The following is a 22,656-nucleotide window of genomic DNA, read 5'->3' on the forward strand; positions in this document are numbered from 1 at the left end:
CTCTCTGTATAACACTTAAATTGGAGGATTTGGAAGATTTCTTTTAAATCGTTCACTGAATGTTTTTAAAGTAAATTTAATCATCAGAAATATTGAAGGCCTTTACTTGGAATGAGGAAAGACAATTAACACACTGAGAATTGTTTGTGTCCAAACGCTACCATATTTGATATGGTACTTTCACATGTGCTGTCCAGTGAAATATTCAGAGTAACTTTTTATTTTTCAAAGACAACTAATCTTAAATGATTCATTCATATATAGAATCATGCAAGCATTAAATTACTTCCCAGGGTATTGATAAAAATCTGTTTTCTTCTCAACTTCAACATATTAATATATCAAAACCTCAAATGAGTTAGACAGTGGAATAAGTGATTAGACTAATTTATCCTACATGTAGCTAAAAAGCCTAATGTTGAGAATGAGATATGTAAAATTTTATATGTTTATGATTTTTTCCTTTAAAAATTTAATGACAACTTTTAGAATGTCTGCTGGTTTATGTCATTTTTCCTAGCAGCCTGCTCTCCACATACGCTGGACTGACTGAACATGTGTTAAGGGATTGTTTCTGAGAGTCGATTTTAATATAATCAGATGCAGGGTTACAGCATCTGTTCATACTGGAGACTTTATCAACCATCACTGCACAGTGATGGATTTTCTGTGTCTGTGTTTTGATTCAGTTTACTGGTAGATAAAGGGGCAATTTAAATGAAGAGACACACCTTTGATTTTATTAGTGATAGTCTACAGTTATAGAAAAACAAAAAACAAATTAAGATGTCATTTGGTTCATGACAACAAAATTGGAACTGTAATCTGACATTTCCTTGGGACCCCTCTGTTTGATGCGTAATTTTCCTACTTTTTCTTCCTGTTATATAAATTTTTTCTAGGTCTTTCTTATGTAAAGCTAATCCAAAGTCACCTTTAGGTTTAGTTTCCTCATCTAACATGGGAATCTCTAGTTTTCCAGTATTATTTCCAGGTTTCAATTGATACTGGAAGGCCTTAGTATTCTCTAGTAAGGATTGTGTGTGTATATGCTCAGTTGCTCAGTCGCCTCTGACTCTTTGCGACCACATGGACTGTAGCCTGCCAGGCTCCTCTGTCCATGGGATTCTCCAGGCAAGAATACTGGAGTGGGTTGCTATTTCCTTCTCCAGGGGACTTTCCCAACCCAGGGATTGAACCCTTGCCTCTTGTGTCTCCTGCATTGCAGGCAAATTCTTTACTGCTGCACCACGTGTGAAGCCTCCTAGTCAGGATTAGGAGAAAACTAATTCGGAACTTTTGCCAAGGCTCTGGATTATTTGGGTTTGAACACTTCAATACAGTATATGCAATACTGGGGGTGCTTTTTAGGGATTGTAAGTATTACCCTAAAATGAGTTACTGCCATACAAGCAGAGTTCACTAGGTATTCTAGGCTTTAGCGTGCTATTGACTTGAGTGTGTATATTAGTTATATTACCTTGGGCAAAGTGATGTCTTTACCTTTTAAGCCAAAGTCTCCTCAATAAAATGCAAATAGCAGTAATAGTAAAAAAAGCCTCTATTTGTCTCATAAAGATGTAATGAAAATGAAATGATCTAGCTCTATACCTTAATATAGTAAGTGCTCAAGAAACCAAAGGGGCAGAGGGGAGAGGAGGAAGACTGAAGAAATCAATTAACATTGTCTTCATTTTTACTGAGGACCCACTGTTCCCAGGACTGGAAGGCAATTAAACATGCATCTATGGAACAAGAACTGGGAGGAAATACAGCCAAATTGTAATTTATAGGTGGTTGAATTAGAAATGATGGTTTGGTTCTTTTTTATACTTTTCTGTACTCCCTGCATTTTGTACTATTAAATAGGTTACTTTTGAATTTTAGAATTTGTTTTTTTAAAAAGTAGTATAAAATTATGCTTCCCTTTGTAATTTTTTTCCTGTTAATATAGCTCCAGAAACTTTTGAGTTGAGTCTCTTAGAGAGATTTTGCAGGGTGTAGATGCCATCAGTATTGCCACAGGACGAGATGAGAGCTACGAGCTACCCTCAGGAGGTGGAAACACAGCTTAACTATCGGACAAAACTGGTCTGGAGTCTAACCTGTGAAGTCTTGGGGATGCTACTTCATCTCCCTGAGTCAGTCTTCTGATCTGTAAAGTCAGAGTGACAGTGTCTCTTTTGTAAAGTTGTCATGAGGGTTAAATCAAGTGAGCATTCCTATGTGGTGAGCTCAACACAGCCCGGCCCATAAAATATTCATATAACAGTGGCTATTATTATTTAGTGGAAGATCACTGAAGGTCAACTTCCTCTTTTTCCTGGAGAAGCAAATGAGGTACATGGAAGTTACATTACTTTTCTGATATCTTCTGGATAATTAACGAGAGAGCTTCAACTAAAAATCAGGTTTACTAACATCAGTATGTGGCTCTTTCCAACAGACAGGTGTTCTCAGAATTTCTGTCATTGAGTATAATCTTCACAACTTTTTTTATATTCACATAAAACCTGGATATATTTTTTGAACTATTTTTACTTATAGGTACTCTTTTTCACCTACGTAAATTTGTTTAGAAATTGTGCATCATTATCCTAAATAAAAATTCAATATCACTTTTCATATCATAAACAAAAGGTAATTGTAAAATAAATTCAGTGCCACAAAATAATTGTATTATAATTTAGCTAGATATTGTTAGAAGCAAGTTTAATGTCAAAAAGATAATAGCTTGAGAGAGAAGGTTAAGGAGACTAGAACACCTCATGACATCAAGGAATTGGAGCCTTGGTCGCAGGGAACGAGAAAGCAGAAAGATGCGAAGTTACCTGCGTGCAAGTTGCTTCAGTCGTGTCTGACTCTGTGATACCCTATGGACTATAGCCAACCGGGTTCTTCCGTCCATGGGATTCTTCATACTAGAGTGGGTTGCCATGCCCTGCTCCAGGGGATCTTCCCAACCCAGAGATTGAACTCATGTCTCTTGTGTCTCCTGATTTGGCAGACAGATTCTTTATCACTAGCGCCACCTGGGAAGCCTTGAAGTTATGATACATAAGTGTAAGCGACTGGCCATCTGTACTTTGGGTTTTAGAACGGATCAGAAGGGGTGAGGGTAGGGTACAAAGACAGATCATGGAATGAGTCCTTAACCAGAGTAAAATGTCATTTCTCTTTCGGGAAATGTCTGAAACCATCATATGCCTCTCATCAGATTTCCTAAAAGGATCTTATAAAATATGCCTAGTTCATTCTACTTTCTTCCTTGGCCATCCATCCCACTTCTCTCACATCCTAAGATGGCTTGATATCAGCTCTTTTCTGTTCCTTTTATGCTAATGAATGGAACCTGCGTTTTTGTAGCAAGAAGGCAATCCATTTTCAGTGACAGCTTGTAATGAACTGAGAGGCTTACACTATCGAATGCATTTCTGGTGGGAACAATGGGAGTGCAACATACACATCAGTCAAATAGCCAAAAAAGGCCTTTTGCATGCTGGTTAGGGATGTAAATAATGTGTCTACAGGCAGAACAGATGGTGTAAGGCATGTTGGCAAGAAACCTTCTCACCAGAGGTTAAGCTTCCAGAGTTTTCTTAGCAATGTGTGAGTAATTGTTCTCTGTCTCAGTCAATATTTTAGGAAAGTAATTAGAGAAGTACCCCCATGAGAATGTATTATGTTTCTAGAAGTGAGAAGGAAGTAAAGGAAATCATCCATACGACTAAGAGATCAGGGGAGAGCCCCTCTCCTTCCATTTAAAAATCTTTCATTCCTAATCCTTTCACTTCAATTCTCTTCCTCATTTTTCCTTTATATATCTCTTTATATTTTCCTCTCTGATAGATTATCCTTTAATTTTTTAGGTACCTTATCTCTGGCCCTTTCTAATTTCATCTTATTACTGTTTGCAAAAGATTTCCAAAAGAGAAAATTCTACTTTGGGGGAAAAATTGGTTTAAGGAGACTGTAATCAAAGTCTGTGAAATATATGAAAAGGGTGAAGATAAAACAGGTCATCTGAAGTTCTAATATACCAGGAATAAGGTTTTTCACTGAAGCTTAAAAATAGCAGATATAAGATGAAAAAAAATGGATGATTGACATTTAAGGGATATCCTGAGATTTTTCAAGAGTCTGTCAAATTATAAATATCAATGAAGTATAAAGCTACTGACAGAAAATGTGGGAAAAGATATGGAACTGTATGTGCATTTTCTTTAGACTCTTCAGAGTTCTTACATTATAGATTGATGCCAAACTCTGTGAAAGTGGATAGTTGGTTGACTGTTGATGTGAGGATGAGTGGTTTGATAGACATGCAGTTTAATCAGTAAATAAAACTCTGCAAACATTTCTGTGAGACACTTGATGGGAAAAGCATCAGTAAAGCCACTAAAACAATTTATAGTTTTATCTCTTACTTGATGGGTAATTTTCCCAGAGGCTGGAACACTAGCCAAAATGCCATGAATTGCTTTCTTCCTATTTCTCTGTAGATATATCATGATATGTTCACCTTACAGCTATGAGTCCTGCCAAACTAGACATCCTTTAATTTATCTCAAAATTCTACATTGTATAATGAGCCATATTGAACTTATGAGCCATCATTTTCTTGACCTGAATATTCTATTAACAGCATTATCATTTGTTTTTCTTTTTAGAACTTTTTCCTTTTTCCACAAAGAAATAAGTTTGTGTGTGTGTGTGTGTGTGTGTGTGTGTGTGTGTGTGTGCGTGCTGCACATCGTGTTTTCTGGGTCTGGAAGATACTGGTGACTAAATAAGTCTGAATTTCTCCACATACACTTTATTTGCCAATGATGTCATAGTATACCTGAAAATTCTAGAGAATCAAGGTAAATCTGACTCAAACATAAAGGAATATAGAATACTAGCAAGATACAACATCAATGTGAAAAAATCAATAGTGGACATGTACACAAATAACTAGTTAGAAGATACAATGGAAGAGAAAATCCTGTGTGCAATAGTGACAAAAAAGGTGATTTATGTGAGAATAAACTTAACACACGTTCACAGCCTCTATGAAACACTCCTGAAAAATTCAAAAGTATGCTGGAATAAATGGAAAAACATCTTTTGTCCTTGGTTAGCATGTCTCAGCATCATTCAGTTGTCAGTTCTCTCTGTGTTGTGCGGTGCTTAGGTGTTCAGTCATGTCTACCTCCTTGTGATCTGGTGGACAATAGCCCACAGGGCTCCTCTGCCCATGGGGATTCTCCAGGCAAGAATACTGGAGTGGGTTGCCATGCCCTCCTCCAGGGGATCTTCCCGACCTGGGGACTGAACCCAGGTCTCCTCCAATGCAGGGTGATTCTTTATCATCTGAGCCACCACAGAAGCCCAAGAATATTGGAGTGTGTAGCCTATCCCTTTTCCAGGGGATTTTCCTGACCCAGGAATCAAATTGGGGTCTTCTGCATTGCAGGTGGATGCTTACCAGCTGAGCTACCAGGGAAGTCAGTTCCCTCTAAGCTGACATAAATTTAATGTAATCTCAATAAAATTATTAACAATTTTTTTTTACTAGATCTAAATGTGTTGATAAGGAAGTTTATTAAAAATAACTTGCAGGTATAGTTAGGCAGACATTGAAAATCAAGATATATAATTAAATGTGTGTGGTATTGATGCATACATAGACTATTGAAATGCACATTCCAGAAACAGAACCAACTTTGTGTGGAAATTAACTGTCTGCCTAGGTGATGTATTAAATCGCTGGTGTAAAGATGAGCTTTTAAAATAAATGGTCTTAAGACAAATGAATACTTGAAAAAGCATAAATCTATTTCTCATACAACATACAGAAATAAAGTCAAAATATGGAGGAAGCAGTGAAGTTGAAAAAATTATTTTGAAACCATTATTTTAAAAGATTGATTCAAACAAAGTTTATCCATGGCTGTTAAGGCTAGAGAGCAAGGTTTGAGGAGAAACAAGATGTTTGCACAGTCTCCTTTGCTTCCTCACGCATTGTTTATGTTGCAGCTGTGCTTGCAGAAACTAGACAGCACTGTGACCTGGTGATCAAAATCAACAATGCTAATTAGTGGCAGATGGACAGCTTATGCCTTTAGATCTATTACCCTGGGGGCAACAAACAGAAGTCAGAGATGCTCAGTTTACTCAGATGGAAATATTAACAAGGCAACCCCACTTGAGTAACCCTAGGTAATATTCTATATTCTTCAAAGACATCCATGTCACAAAAGACAAAGAAAGGCTGAGGAAATCAAATTGAAATCGAATTGAAAGAAACCTCTTATTTTTAAGAAATACATGATCAAGTATGAAGGGTGAAAAGGGGCATGGTATGCATACCACTTTCAAATGGTTTAGAAAAGAGAGCTATACCCGCACCTGTATTTCATTCAGTTCAGCCACTCAGTTGTGTCCGACTCCTTGCAACCCCATGGACTGCAGCACGCCAGGCCTCCCTGTCTATCGCCAACTCCCGGAGCTTGCTCAGACCAATATCCATTGCGGTGGTGATGCCATCCAACCATCTCATCCTCTGTCTTCCCCTTCTCCTCCCGCCTTCAATCTTTCCCAGCAGCAGGGTCTTTTCCAATGAGTCGGTTCTTCGCAACAGGTGGCCAAATGTTTGGAGTTTCAGCTTCAGCATCAGTTCTTCCAATGATTATTCAGTACTGATTTCCTTTAGGATTGACTGGTTGGATCTCCTTGCAGCCCAAGGGAAATCTGTATTTATATATCTATTGTTATCATCATGTATGTATGTATCTATCAATCATCTATCTACCTGTCTGTCTATATATCTTCTATCTCTCTAGAATAAGAAAATGTGTCAAAATGTTACATTTAATGAAGCAGGGTAAAAGTTAAACAAGAGTTCTTCTTACTATTCTTGTAACTTTTATATAAGTTTGAAATTATATCAAAACAAAAAGTTAAAACACATGAAAATTTAAAAAGTTTATTCCATGGTTATACTGTTAGGTTCTACCCAAGATAGAAAATAAGAAGGAAAAGGGAGAAAACCCCGTCTTCTGAGAATTATGCCAGTTTCAGGAAAGAGTGTCACGTGTGTCACGGCTGTTCTTTTCAATGTCCTGAAAACACTAAACCCAATGAAAATGAAGGACAGTGAATTAAAAAAAAGAAAAGGCAATCACATAAAAAAGTAAAGGAGAAGAATGAGGAAAGCACAGTGTTAGGGTTTTGGAGGGTTGGAAAGCTCATGGCAGAGTGGTAACAGATTCAGTAGACGAGAAAAAGGTATGGCATGGTACGCATGCCATGCCGGCGAGAGAGACTAGATGCAGGTAGATTGAGGCAGCAGCAGCCTGGGAACTCCCTGGAGCTGGTGGATGAAGCACCGCTGAAAGCGGAAGTCATGGCGGCCATGGGTAGGAAGGGACTGAGTATAGGAAGATTGGTTGCAGGCCTGCACGTAAAGCTCTAGGCCCAGAAATCCTATTCTACTCTGCAACATGGACTCACTGCTTCTCCCTTAACCCAAGCAGGAGACTGGGTGTTTGCTCTCTGGAGAGTCTGAGTCAGAGGAACTCAGGGCTTGGCGACTCCATGCGCAGTTGGAACTGTAGGCATTCACACAAGCAGTAAAGCGGGCACTGAATGTCTGCACACCGAACGGTAACGACCTCATCCAACTGATTCCCTTGCCTCTGAGAAAGCAGGCAGCCAAGTCTATAAGGCAAAGGCAGGGCATTGAGACTTTCTTCTGGGGAATCTGACCAGCCCAGGAAGAGAGACTTAGAAGTAGTGAGCATTACATATTCTCAGGAAATTGTTTGGCCCCAGTAATGCTGAAATGATGGAGGCCAGTTGACAAGCCCTGGCTATGCACATTTTTCATGGCTTTGTAAAGAGTTTCTAGCATAAAGGATAGGACAAAACAAGCAAAGTAAGGGGTTTAAAGATGAAAGAGACATTGCACCAAGCTAAAGAAAATCTCAGAAGAATATCATTAATATCTCTAGGCAGAGAAAAGAAGATACCGTCTCCATGGAATAAGAACTGGGTACAACAAAATAGGAACAGAAAATGGCCTCCAGAAACGAAAATATATAGCAATTAAAACTTCAAGAAAAGTTTGGAAGGCAAGGTTGATAAAATTCCCCCAGAGGTAGACTATGAAGACAGAGGTGGAAGAAAAGAAATAAAAGATTAAAGGATTGGCATAAAAGGCCAGATATCCTAATCAGAAGAGTTTCAGAAAGAAAGGAGGAAATAAGGGAGAAAATAATCAAATAAATAATTTTAAAAATTTCCCAGAATCAAAACACATGAATTTCCAGGCTGTGAAAATTATTTGAATGCCCAGTGAATGTCCATTTTTCAAAAACAGGGTAAAGAAATCTATGCATATTACCATGAAATTTCAGAACACATCGACTAAAGGGAAGATCATAAATACTTCTAAATGTAAAAAGGAGTATATTCAGGGAATATAATTGAAAGGCGCTGGATTGCTGAGTAATATCACTGGCTGGTAGAAGACAACAAAGATATACTTAAGCTCTTTGTTGCAAAAATGGGCATAACGTTGTGTTGTTTTGAGTGTAAAATAAGAAAAGCAAGTAAAGTCCCTATGTAGCATTACATTATCTGTTATTAGTAGATAGTGAGTAACTTGAAGATAAGAATCATGCCTTATTCAAGTTGACCTCTTCCAGTGCCAACCAAACCTGCAAGGCTGGGCATATATTAATAGTCACTATGTGTTTGCTGCACCAGAGGGAAGCATGCAATTATACTGAAGCAATTGATAGCCATAGGGGATTTCCAGAAAAGAGTACAAATGGTCTTTGCTGGTCTTATGTGGTAGACTAAGGGTCCCTGGGCTGGAGTTTTTGTTTGTTTTATACACAGTCTTTACAGAAATCTTCTATCATGGTCTCTGGGCAAAACAGTGGCATGAACTAGAATGGAAACCACATATTTTTGGAGCTTTGCCTGCTGATGGCGATAATGTACACAGAACTTCTCTAGTTTGTCCTTTGTGGCTCCTGGAAGAAGTATATGTACATTCACAAAGCAAATAGACTTAAGGAACAAATTATTTATGTGGATAATTTAAAATGATCCTTCCTTCCACTCTGTACACACCAGGATGATTAGTAGTCAGTATCTTTCTGGCACTTCTAGTTAACACAAAAAGGGAGGAAAAAGCAATAAGCTATATATATTAGAAAGGAAGAGAGAACTTCTTTATTACATAGGACATGAAAATTAACCATTTTTAATGAGTTAATAAAATGACTATTTTATCACAGATGGCATGAAAAACTATTAGAAATAAAGATATTTTAGTAAATATAAGTTGCATATATACAACCCAGCAACAGTCCCTTATACAAGAAACAATCTGTTAGAAAAGATAATAAAAAATTCTAACCTACAACACAAAAATGCTGGGAAATAATAAGGATATAATAGTAAACAATAAAATGCAGGAGGCATTCATTTTGATGTCAGTTGCCCCCTTTAGATTTAAAACAGATAGGGCCCCTTCTGTATGCGGAAGGCTACTCAATGGTACCAAGCCCAGGTAGCTCTCAACATCCCTCTTCAAAGGCATCTTCAGAGCAAAAGCCATCTTGATGGTGACAGCGTACCCTGGAGGAGGCTGCCTAGATCTGAAGCCCAGCTTTATGATGTAACAGGCAAATCACTGGTAATTTCTGTCCCTAATTGTCCCATCTGTGAAATCAGGTTAATAATTAACCCCATTCACCTATCTAATAAGATTGCAGTGTGTAAAAGTTAATACATATAAAGCCCTTAAAACAGTTTCTGGCCCATCATAGTTTCCACAAAACTGTTAGCTGTCATAGGATTATCACTGTGTATCCTATTTGACATCTACTGTGTGTTCCTAGAGGATATAGTTTCCACCGAAGGCACTCTGTCAACAATTATAATGACGTTAATCTCATTACCATTTTCTTCCAATATGTTGTTAAGAGGGGATAGGTAGATGGGTGTGCAGCAAAGATGGGTCAAACTCCTAAGTTTCAAGACATTTAGGTATTTTCTCCTCAATGTGCAATTCATCTTTCTACCTCATAAACCTCTGGGGAGAAAACCATAAAACCTCCCTGAAGGTTTTATAAAACTATAAAACCTTCCTAATGGAGAGACATGCTACATGACAAGATGAGAAGATTCAGTATCACAGATATTGTCAATCCTTCTCAAATTGATTTATACATATAATTCCAGTGTGATAAGGGCTCCCTGCCCCACTCCCCTTTTTGCTAACTTAGCAAGCTAATTTTAAATTTTGATTGGAAGGGTAAATGCAGTAGAAAATCCCAAAAATTTTTACAATGCAAGAAGGAAAATGATGGTGTTGCTTTACTATAAATCAAATCAAATAATAAAACTCTAGTAATGGCAAGCTTATTGCTCATGTAGGATTATCCAATATGGTACCCACAGCCATGTGTGGCTATTTACATTTAAATTAATTGAAATTAAGTAAGATGAAAACTTCAGTTTTTAGTCATATCATATTTTGGGTGTTCAGTAGCTACTAGTAGCTACTTCATGAACAGCATAGATACAGACTATTTACAACATCAGAAGTGTTTTCTTAGTGGGACTCTAAAAGCTAGTAAAGGATAAAGGTGGAAATTTAATATAATGGGTAAAAGTGGACTGTTTTCGTAATTGGGAGCAATTTGTGATAGGCTTGGAAAAAATGTTCAATAGATACTACCACTTCACAGTATAAACATAAATTTCAAAGAGTTCCATGTTTTAAGATAAAGATAAGTATTAAAAGAATAAGAGAACATTAAACAAATTTATGATTGAAACATCTTTTAAAGATAAAATATTTTGAAGCATAATGAAAAATAAAACAAGATTACATTAAAAAGAAAATTTCACATAAGAAAGATATAGAGAAAATTAATAGGTGACAACTAGGAAAATTTTGCAACCTAATTGACAAGGACTATTTAAAGAACTCTTGAAGATCAATCTTTAAAAAAGGTAAAGTTTACTATAAAAATGAGCAAAGTACATTAAAAGTCAGTTCAGAGAAGAAAGAATGCACTGAACACTCAAAATATGAGTGAAAGATTGGAAATTAAAAACAATATTGAGATATAATTTTTTTTTTTTTACCTGTTGTATGGTCACCATTCAAGAAAGAGTAGAGACAAAACTTTATTCACGGTGTTGAATGGAACAGAGGTGGACGCTACATATTTGTCAAGAAATTTGGCAAGATATGCCAAATATGCCATTTGGCATTTAAATATGCCATTTGTTGATCCAGAAGTTCCACTTCACATAAAGATGTACTTGTATGTAAAAGTCAACTGCAAGATTACTTTTAATTCACTCCAAGTGGAAGCTAGACTGTAATGTTTATCAAAAAGGAAATGATTAAATTAATTGTGGCATATATGCATATATACTATATATTAGGTATATATGTGTTTGTATATCTGTGCACTGCATCTGTATATACATGTATATATATGCTATATCTATCTCTCTATATAGCAAAAATACTGCATAGCTGCCGGGAGCCAGTATGAGGAATCCCACCCACGGCTGAGGTCATGAGGAAGGAAGCCCGACAAAATGCAAAGGCATGATCTGGCTTCAGGGGTTCCCCCTGAGTTTTCCTGAACATCTACCCCCAAAACCAGAGTTGGCCTGATTTTGTTGTACTGTGTTTTTCCACTCTTCTGACACTCTCTGGAAAAAGTTAACTTAGGGCTTCAGTCTTCTGCATTTGAAAGGAATGTTTCAGCTCAAACCCCCTCTGACGGGTCTTTAACTTGCCTAACAGGTTTCCCTGGACTTTTTACAATTTGTGAATTGTTTATAGCCCCCCAACCATGAGAGGCACAAAGCTTAAAGCATCTTAAAGATACAGAGCCTTTTCTAAGGAGCTAAAAATCATATTGGTGATGGGTTTTCACTGTTGAGTCAATGACTGTTGCCAGGCCTCCATATTCTTTATCTTTTAACACCTGAAGGATATTAATCAATGTAATTGGGATATAGAAAAAAGGAATATAGTAGTTTGATTGTTAGCAACACTAGACTTTTGAGTTAATTACTTTTCTTTTGTTATAAATCACTGTACTCCTTTTACTTGTTGTAAATTGTTGTGTCTCTGCTATGTAAGAATGTAACTTTATTTAGTGCTTTCTGAGAGTGGCACCAGACTTTGGGAAGAACAAGACAAATAAATCTTCTGGTTGACAAACCCTTATCAGAAAAGGGCCATAAAATGTTAATTGGCCCTCTGTCCAGATGATGATGTAAATCACCTAAGACTTGTGTATATAACTAGGTATGCAGAGAGAAAGCCTGGTCTCGATAAGAGTCAGGGCTGCTGATGCTGCATAATTTTATATATTATCCATTGATCTCTATGTAAAAAAAAAAGGTATAAAAGGCCTTTCTGGACAATAGAGGATGGGCCAGTCACTGGACTGGTTTCCCCCTTGTGGTCTATTCTCCTTCTCTCATTTTCTGGCTGAATTCCCATCTGGGGCGTGGAGGCTCACCATGTCTACTTATTTGCCCCGGCTTCTAAGATCCACGCGAGAGGAAGCCCAAGGTGGGGCACCCCCCGCCTCCCCCCACTATTCAAGAGGATGCTGGTGGCCTAACGTAGATGGCGCAAATTCCTTGTCTGGAACTTTATTGGCTTTCCACGTAAACCAAGTTATTCAGCCTCTTTTCTCTACTAAATTTTCCTACTATACTATTTTTCTTAATTTCTTTTATATAATTAAATAAACAAGTTTTCCTCACCTACGCTGTCTTCCCTTCGAATTCCCTGGATCCACCGGGGCTGGACCCTGGCACATAGCCATGAATACAGTGAGGTAGCTCTGCATGTTTCTGTAATTAGAAATGTCCTCAATATAGAGTATTACCCAAATTTTGTTAAAATATATGTTTGTATGCACACACATATGTGCATACACATGCACACACATGTGTGAGTTCCATCCCTGGGTTGGGAAGATCCCCTGGAGGAGGGCACAGCAACCCACTCCAGTATTCTTCCCTGGAGAATCCGATGGACAGAGGAGCCTGGCAGGCTAAAGTCCATGAGATCGTAAAGAGGCAGACACGACTGAAGTGACTTAGCATGCATGCACATACACACGCTTTCTCTCTCTAACATGCATTATTTTTCACATGCTTAGACATAAGTTTGGAGGACTTGAAACCATACTATTTCTGACATGCTATTTTGAAAATAAAAATACCTGTGTAATATAATAGGAGAATGGACTTATTAGATGCAAAGAAAATCTTCTGGCCAGCATGGGAAAGAGAGTATAAAAGTTTTCAAAAAATAAATGTGATCTGGTTGAGGTCAGCATGATATAATAGATAGATAAAATACTATGAAGGTCTATATGGAGGCTCAATTAATTCTATCTTGGGGGAGACAGGAAAGATGAAGGAGTCACAGAGGATATTTAATATCCTGAAATGAAGACTAGGATCTTATTGTTCCTTTTTCACATCAAAGAACCAAGGCGCTAGAGGATTTTTGGAAGCACTTAGCCCAACATCTGGCATATAGAGTGCTCAAGTAAGGAAGGGGGGCATTCCAGGTTGGTGGAACAAAATTGGCAGTTCCAGTGGTGTGAATGTTACTGTTTGCATGGGGCAAAAGTAATTAGGTGACTGGTATTTGGATTTGTGTGAAAGGCTGGGAGTCAGGGAAGATGGAGAAGAGAAAGGACAATAGCAGGTGTTGAAAGAGAGCATGTGATTGGAATATACAGGGTGTTATATTCCTTGCTAATGAGTTTAGACTGCATCCACTAAGCACTGGAGAGACAGTCAAGGGTTCTGAAGAGTGATGAAGTAAGATCAAACGTATATTTTGGAAAGACAACTTTGGTGGCAGGATGGAGGGTGATCTAAAGAAGGAGGAGACTACAAACTCCTTAGGGTGTTATTGCAAGTGTGCACACCAGGTGGAGGGGAGTGACAGTGGAATGTAGACAGGAGAACCTCCAGAGATCGCGTCTGCAGAAGCTATAAATGCATTCCATTCTCCTCATAAGGTGGCTTGGCTACTCCTAAAGTATTTCTCACGATGGCTTCCCTGTCGTGCTTATTGTCTATTGCCCTTCTGCCAGGTTTCTCTTTAATGAGTTGCCTGCCAACAATTGAGGCTACAGTGGCTTTTTGAAATACCATAAAGCTTGGAAATGTTATTGAATTAAACATTAATTAATCAGTGACTCCTAAAACATTTAGATCCTTTTTGGCCAGAGCGAGCTAAATATCTTAGTGTAGAGTACAAATACACTGTAATTATAAAGAGTATGAAACAATTTAACTAATGATTTGGGGCAGGTTTAAATTTAGTTTAATGGAAATTCATTACTGTTTGACTTGGATCAGTATTGTTCTTTCCTTTTTAAATAAAGGAAGAAAAGGAGTACAAACAAAGGCACCAAAGGTCACTGGTGAGTTCCTTCTAGGTAGCACTATTCTAGGAATCATATGGGGATAGATTGCTGCTGCTGCTGCTAAGTCGCTTCAGTCGTGTCCGACTCCGTGCGACCCCATAGACGGCAGCCCACCAGGCTCCCAGGCCTTGGGATTCTCCTGGCAAGAACACTGGAGTGGGTTGCCATTTCCTTCTCCAATGCATGAAAGTGAAAAGTGAAAGTAAAGTCGCTCAGTTGCGACTCTTTGTGACCCCATGGACTGCAGCCCACCAGGCTCCCCCATCCATGGGATTTTCCAGGCTAGAGTACTGGAGTGGGATGCCATTGCCTTCTCCGACAGGGATAGATTACCTTCTTCTAAATGGTCTGTATTGTTTTATGCACTTTGTTGTTGAAGAATCTAGCCAGGATGCCTGTTTTAAAATTTTTTTCCAAGAAGGAATGTACATGGGAAGAGAAATTGAAGACTGCCTGGTTGCTGTATCATTTTCCTCTCTGGGAACCACCGGATCCTTAGCCCTTTCATAAGAAACCACCATGGCGATAGTTCCCACTGTGGTGACTGCCCTTCACAGTTACAGTGTTTATGGAGTGACTCGTGGGCTAGGGGCTGGGGCAGGAAAGCCAAGAGACTTGAGACTCAGTCTGGGCCCTAATGGAGCTTGCAGTTTAGACAGTGAGACAAGACTAACAGGTGAGGAACAGGTAACTCAGTGTGAAGCTCCCAGAGGAGGGGCTCTGCATACTTTTTTTCACAGCATAAAGATATTACATAGATTTCAGTCTGCATTTGGCTCTCATGATGGATGGCTCAGCCAGTGTGAAACTGACTCTGGACTGGAACCACTGAATGAGAGAATGCCTTACCGGGTCCCAAGTTGCATTCATCTTAAGGCATTCAGAAGCTGGAAAGATTGACAGAGCCGAGAAGAAAAGGCTCAATGCATACGGGGCACTGAGTGGAAGGATGAAAGTGTCTAAATAGGCAGGATCTGAGGAAATTTACATCCTCCTCTCTTTCAGATTTGCGGATACAAATGCTGATGTGATGCTCTTCAGGTCCTTAAAGCAAAATCTGGATTGGAGCAAAACACTTCAGTACTATTTCTCAACAAACATATACTGAAAACCTGCTTTGGTATAACTGCTGAGCTAAGCAGAAGGGCAACAGAGACGTGGAAGTCCTGACGCCTGTCCTCGAAAATCTTTTTGGCTGAAGGTGGAAGATCTGACTTAGCATCTTGGTATTTCCCACATCTATTGGACAACATCCTGTACATCTGGCCAAGGTCAAGCACTAGCAGGCGGTTTTCTGTATTCAAGGGAAACTGGAGTGAAGCATATGAACTCTTAGTTAACCAGTCATTAAGCTGGTTAATCACTCCATGCTCATGTTACTCCTCTGGGTCTCCTTGAAAAGTCTGCTTGAACTTGGGCAAACGGCCTTCAGGCTTTTATTTTGCTGACTTCAGTGACTCTGGGTATGATGCTCTAGATTCTCAGAATGCTCATTTTTCTTCTTTTCAAAACCTAATCTCCCCAATATCCACTAAAGAGTGGATATTTTAGAGGAACTCTAAAATATTAAGATAAAATATAAATATAAATTGTTAAGCTTCAAGAACAATGGTTTGGATATTCATTGATGTTTTGGATGACTTACAATTTAAAAATGTGCTCCAGTGGAAAAATACTTAAATTAATTTAAATGATTAATACTTACATGTTTAAAGGGATTCAGAATTACTATCTTATTTCTACAAAGTAATAAAAAAATTGTTACAAAGATCTGTTTAATTTTCATTCCTAATTCAGCCATACTATAATTTCAAAGGCATATCTTTATAATTCATCATCTCCCAAGTGGAATATAAGTGGAAGTGCTATGCAGCAACTTCTAGGGAGTTTCTTAAAAGAAAATATGAGTGTCTTTCAGGATACTTTTTTTTGTTCCTTCCTACTGTGTGCTCCCTGGCTGGAGTTCAAGCAACCATTTTGAAATTTGAGGCAGGATACTAAGGATAGTGGAGCAGCAGATAGGAGAAGGGTGACCTGCCAGTGCGGAGCTGCCTTCCCAGTCCTGCACTGCTTCACTCTGAATTTCTTCCACATGAGAGGAAAAAAACAGAGAAATATGCTGCATTTCTTTTTTAAAAACAATTTTTATTTACTTATCTTTACTGTGTTGGGTCTTCATTTCTGCTTGGACTTTTCTCTAGTTTTAGCAGGTGAGGGCTACTCTCTAGTTGCAGTGCATCGGCTTCTCATTGCTGTGGTTTTTCTTGTTGTGGAGCACTGGTTCAGACGTGAGTTTCAAGTAAGTTGTGGTTCTTGGCTGTAGAGCACAGGCTCACGGGCTTAGTTGCTCCAAGGCACACGGGATCTTTCCAGATCTGGGATCAAACTTGTGTCTTCCGCATTGGCAGATGGATTCTTCACCATTGAGCCACCAGGGAAGTCCATCTTTTGCATTTCTATACCATAACATGAATAGTCAGAAAGAGAGATCAAGGAAACAGTCCCCATTTATCATTGCATCAAAAAGAATAAAATACCTATGGATAAACCTACCAAGGGAGGCAAAAGAGTTGTACTCTGGAAACTATAAGATATTAATGAAAGAAATCAAAGATGACAAAAATAGACAGAAAGATATACTGTGTTCTTGGATTGTAAGAATCAGTATTGTCAAAATGACTATACTACCTATGGCAAACTACAACTTCAATGCAATTCCTATCAAATTACCAATGGCATTTTTCATAGCACTAGAACAAAATTATTTTTAGTTTTTGTGGAAACAAAAAAGACTCTAAACAGTTTGTCAAAAAATGCTTGAGAAAGAAAGTTGGAGCTGGAGGAATCAGGCTCCCTGACTTCAGACTATACTACAAAGCTATAGTAGTCATTTTTTAAAAACACTCTTTTGGGTTCTTTCTTACGAGTCAAATCTAATCCTGATTAATTTACTTCCTTATGCTTTTGTCCTATTCTTGCCATTCTCGGTGTTATCAGTCTCACAGGTGACTAAACAGTAATATAATGGGGGCAGTGTAGTGGAAGGCTTAGCAAAACAGGCTTTAGAACAATTTTTGTCTTATTCTTTGCTCGATAGCTAGCTTTGGGGCTACCCTAGCAGCTCAGATGATAAAGCATCTACCTGCAATGCAGGAGACCAGAGTTTGATCCTTGGGTCAGGAAGATCACCTAGAGAAGGAAATGGCAAACCACTCCGGTATTCTTGCCTGGAGAATTTCATGGACAGAGGAGCCTGGCAGGCTATGATCCATGGGGTTGCAGAGAGTTGGACATGATTGAGTGAATAACACACATAGCTAGATTTATCTTTCTGTGTCTTAGTTTCTTTATTGTTAAATGTGGACCTCCTGAATTTATTGACAGGAATGAATGAGATAATGCCTTTGAAAGACTCATATGCGTAATGTCTGATGGCAAGTGCTCCATAAAGAGTGGCATTGTTTGATATTATTGTCTTGCTTATTTTGACCAAGTGGAAAGATCTTAGAACAAATGCTATTGGACATGATATACTAATTCAGTGATTTATTAATACTAAATAGTAACCTGCCATTTGGGTTTCACTGGTGGTTCAGTGGTGAACAATCAGCCTGCTAATGCAGGAGACATGAGTTCAGTCTCTGGGTCAAGAAGATCCCCTGCAGAAAGAAATGGCAACCCTTACTCTTGCCTGGGAAATCGGATGAACAGAGGAACCTGGCAAGCTACAGTCTATGGGGTCACAAAAGAATTGGACACGATTTAGTGACTACACAATAACCTGCCATTCACATTCTTCTCAGTGTAATAATTTTTATATATTCACAAAAATTGTATACTTGGCATCTTTATATTTACATTTAAAGGTGCCCACATTTATGCTGTGCTGTGCTTAGTTGCTCAGTCATGTCACACTCTTTGTGACCTCATGGACTGTAGCCTGCCAGGCTACTCTGTCCAGGAGGAAAGTCTCCAGGCAAGAGTACTGAAGTGGGTTGCTACGCCCTCCTCCAGGGGATCTTCCCAACCCAGGGATGGAACCCAGGTCTCCTGCATTGTAGGTGAATTCTTTTCCATCTGAGCCACCAGGGAAGCCCAAGAATACTGGAGTGGGTAGCCTATCCCTTCTTTAGTGGAGCTTCCTGACCCAGGAATTGAACCGGGGTCTCCTGCATTGTAGAAGGATTCTTTAACAGCGGAGCTACCTGGGAAGCCCTGCCCACATTTATAGGCTATATTAAAATCACAGGGTTTCTGTGTGTATGACCATGTTGTACATGTTGCTATGATGTATTTCTCAAAATATTTTTCTGTCGTAGTCTTGGATACGGTCTTTCTTTGGCAATGCAGCTTTTTATACCAAAGCCTTATATTACCTTGTATAATATTTACCATCCCTAGAGGACTATTCTACTTTTATGCACTAGACATTCTTTATGGAAACATAAGCCTGTGAAACAAAAATATTTTGCAGTCAATTTCAGTAGCCACCAGATTAAAATTTGGACATTCAGTTGAGCACTTAAGTCAAATCTCTCACTCTATTTTTTTTTGTTTTCAAGAATTCTTTAAAATTAAAAAAAATTAATATATTTATACCAATAGAATACATGACTGAAATCTGCAATATATTTCAATTATCTTATTCTTTACAGCAAAATGTTTTTTATTTTGAAGTCAGCTTTCACTTAGCTCTGTAATTATTGATGCCTCATCTATAACTGTGACCCAATAACTCTAGCAGATTTCCTCATTCCTGTAGCCAAATTTTCTTCTTTTCTGCTTTTCTCATATCACTTCCCCATTTCTCTCATACACATAGTCACACAGAACTTGATCAAGTCATACTCTTGCTCAAAAACTTTGGTTCACATAACACTTTTCTCCTGGCTGTCTCTCTATTATATTTTCTTTTCATCCAAATGAATGCCATCAGGTCCATGAAACATGATGCCTGCAGCCAAAAGTGATATTTCACTGTTCTGTCTTCCCTTGTCAGAGGGGAAAAATTCCAAATCATATATCCTTTAGAATTATTACATTTTGCCTCAAATTGTGCAACTTTCTTATTCATAAACCTGAAAGTGAACAGGAGTGAGCTAGGCTCCTCTTGGCCTCTGCTATGTTGAATGTTTTTTTTCCCGACAGGAAAGTGGTAGGAAAGGAGGTTAGAAAACAAGGACCCAAAGCTGTAAGCAGAGGCAAAATTCATGAACTGCAAAACTGGAGGAGGCAGAGAAAGAAACTGAAATTGGAGTTGACCCAAAGTTTAAGTCTTCTTGGATTAACGACCAAGTGAGTCAGAAACTTGAAGGAAATTGATAGTGTGTCTTGGGAAATCACTTTGATTTCCATCCACAGTTTTATGGCTTTCTGTCACAGGCTGGCAGTACCAGTGGAAGGTGGTTGCTGGAATTTCTGAGTAGAAATCCAGTAAAATAAATTAGCTATATAGTTTTAAATGGCCTTAGAAAAATTTTTCTCCCCATTTTCCAAAACAAAACAAAACAAAACAAAAACAAAACAAAACAAAACAAAACAAAAAACAAAACAGTGTGCGTGGTATGACATTATTAGCAGGAGAGGCACATGGTGTCACTAATTTGGATTGTCTCCCAAATGGTGCCTTTGGACCTGCTCTTTGGGTTCTATCACATTCCGTATGTACTGGGTGGCTAGCAGCCTCTTCAGGCAGTGACAAGATGGAGGGAGACTCAGCAGTGAGCTAGCAATGGAAACCCTGTTGTTATGGAATGGTGGGATTTGCAAGGTTAGCAAGCTGAATGTGGGATTTGAGCCAAGAGGATTATTAGTATTTCTTCAAACTGCAGGTTCTGTGTGTCCTTTCAAGGTGCCCTAAATTGGGGAATATTCATGGGCCACAGGGTGGGTTTCTACAGAAGGTAAGAGTGAAGGCTCTGTGGGGGTTTCTGTGAACAGACACCTTACTGCCTGGAAGCATGTGTTTTCTCCATCAGTGTTGCAATCTCCTAGTGCTCTTGGACTGTAGTGGTAGAGTGAGTGTGTAACTATTTCAACAGAAGATTCAAAGCAATTTGGATTCTTTCCCCATAGTTTGTCCTTAGGCTCCTCTGTCCATGGAATTCTCCAGGCAAGAATACTGGAGTGGGTTGCCATTCTCTTCTTCAGGGGACCTTCCTAACCCAGGGATTGAACCCATGTCTCCTGCATTGCAGGCAGATTCTTTACCATCTGAGGCATAAGAAAAGCCCAAGTGACTCTTACAATAGTCTCCTAACTGATATGCTTCTAGCTCCAGCCTTCCTTTCACCCCTGTGATGCTTCCTTTGTCCTGTTGGGTTGTCTTTGTGAAAGGTAATGGTTCATCATTGCCTAGAGTAACTTGGCCATGTATCTTAAGGTGCCATTTGCCTACATGCCTTGTGAAAAACAATCTTTTATCGGGAAGACTGAGTAGGATAGATAGCCTGTAGATTATGTGCCAGTACAGAATAAGGTGGAAGACTTGGTGGAAAGCATGGCCCTTCACACTCTGGCTCCTCACTTTATGCGATAGCTCCATTATTTGTATATCCTGTGTGTCTGTTCCTATTGGCTGTTTTTGTTTCCTTGGTTTGCAGTCACATTGCTCTGTTCCTCAGAAGCCAGGCTCTTTTCAGTTGAATAATGGATTTTGTAAAATTTTAACCTAATTTTGAAATCTAGGATCATTTTATCATATGAAAGACAATTTATATTTATTTCTAAAAGGGAGATTTAGCAACCTAAATTTTTAACCTAATTTTGAAATCTAGGATCATTTTATCATATGAAAGACATAATTTATATTTATTTCTAAAAGGAGGATTTAGTAACCAGACTCTCAGCTCCTTTTTGAGAACTGTCAGATACCCCTGGTAGAAATATAGCTTCAAATACCAAACTTGACAAACTGGGTTTATTTCTTCTGCTACCTAGTCTTCACTGACTCAATACTCTCTTATGTTCAACCACTTTTTATGGTCTAGAAATTCTGGTTATATGCAGTCAGTGAGTTGGTCTACTATTACCAGAAATAGAAGTATGAGTAGTTAATTTTTAACACACTGGGAAAATGGCACTAAATCCTCAAAAGTGAAAAACACAGTCTTCTCTTGTTATTTGGTGAAGAGGAAACATGAGAAAACATTTGCAGATTATTCCCAGCTCCATTCTTAACCAAATAATTTATCAATAATTTAAAGAGATGTACTAGTAATTGTGATTATTACATCCAAGCAGAGGTATATACGAATATGAGTTGTATCTCTCTATCCTCTTATATTTTCTTTTACTATATATGTTTAACTGAGAAAACTATATCTAGAATCCCAACCACAATAAAATTTTTTGATGGTTTATTAATAACATTTCAGTCTCAAAGTAATATTTGTGAATACAAATGTTCTGTAGACACTCTTAGTAACTAGAAGTGAAGGAAGGTGTTTCCGGTGAGGTTCATGTAGGCACATGAAGTTAGCTGTCACCCTCTTGCTAGGCTCCTCTGTCTACTCAGGGAAGATGCCATTTAATAGTCAAGAAATTCTCAGAGAAAAGACTCTAAAATTTTCCTGATTTACTAGGGTTCTGCATATAACTGGGGTTTAGGAATAATACATAGACATGGTTGAGGGATTGAGACTCTACCTACCAAAGCTGTATAGCAAGGAGGCGCCGTACAATTCTGAAGAGCAAAGTCATATGAGTGGGTAAAGAATCATAATAGAGTAGGCCAGAATGAACAGGATTTTCAGTGTAGCACATGGACTGTGCCTGATTGGGCTCTAGTACAGGCACTCTCAGATTCTGGTGGACCAGACAGTCATGTTTCTTTGCTGTGGAATTCACTCTCTTAAAGGCTGAGCACAAAGAGAAGAAGATGTTTTCTTATGATTGAGGACTGGGTGGAAACTGGAGGTGTGGCAGCAAGATGGCGGAAAGCTCAAGACATGGATACTGACTGGAGAGTGAAGGTAATTCGCTCCCCCAACGACGTTAGTGGTGCTAGGTAGAATGTAGATGCCGGCAGAGAGGACTTCACACGACCTGAGGTAAGCAGAGCAATGATTAGACCACGGAGCAGAAACCCATGGAGAATTTTAGTCAAGAGAGGGACTGCCAAGCCACAGTACAGGGACTTGCATTCTGTGTGAAATGCTGT

Source organism: Ovis aries, chromosome 10 (assembly GCF_016772045.2).
Source record: "Ovis aries strain OAR_USU_Benz2616 breed Rambouillet chromosome 10, ARS-UI_Ramb_v3.0, whole genome shotgun sequence".
NCBI lineage: Eukaryota > Metazoa > Chordata > Mammalia > Artiodactyla > Bovidae > Ovis > Ovis aries.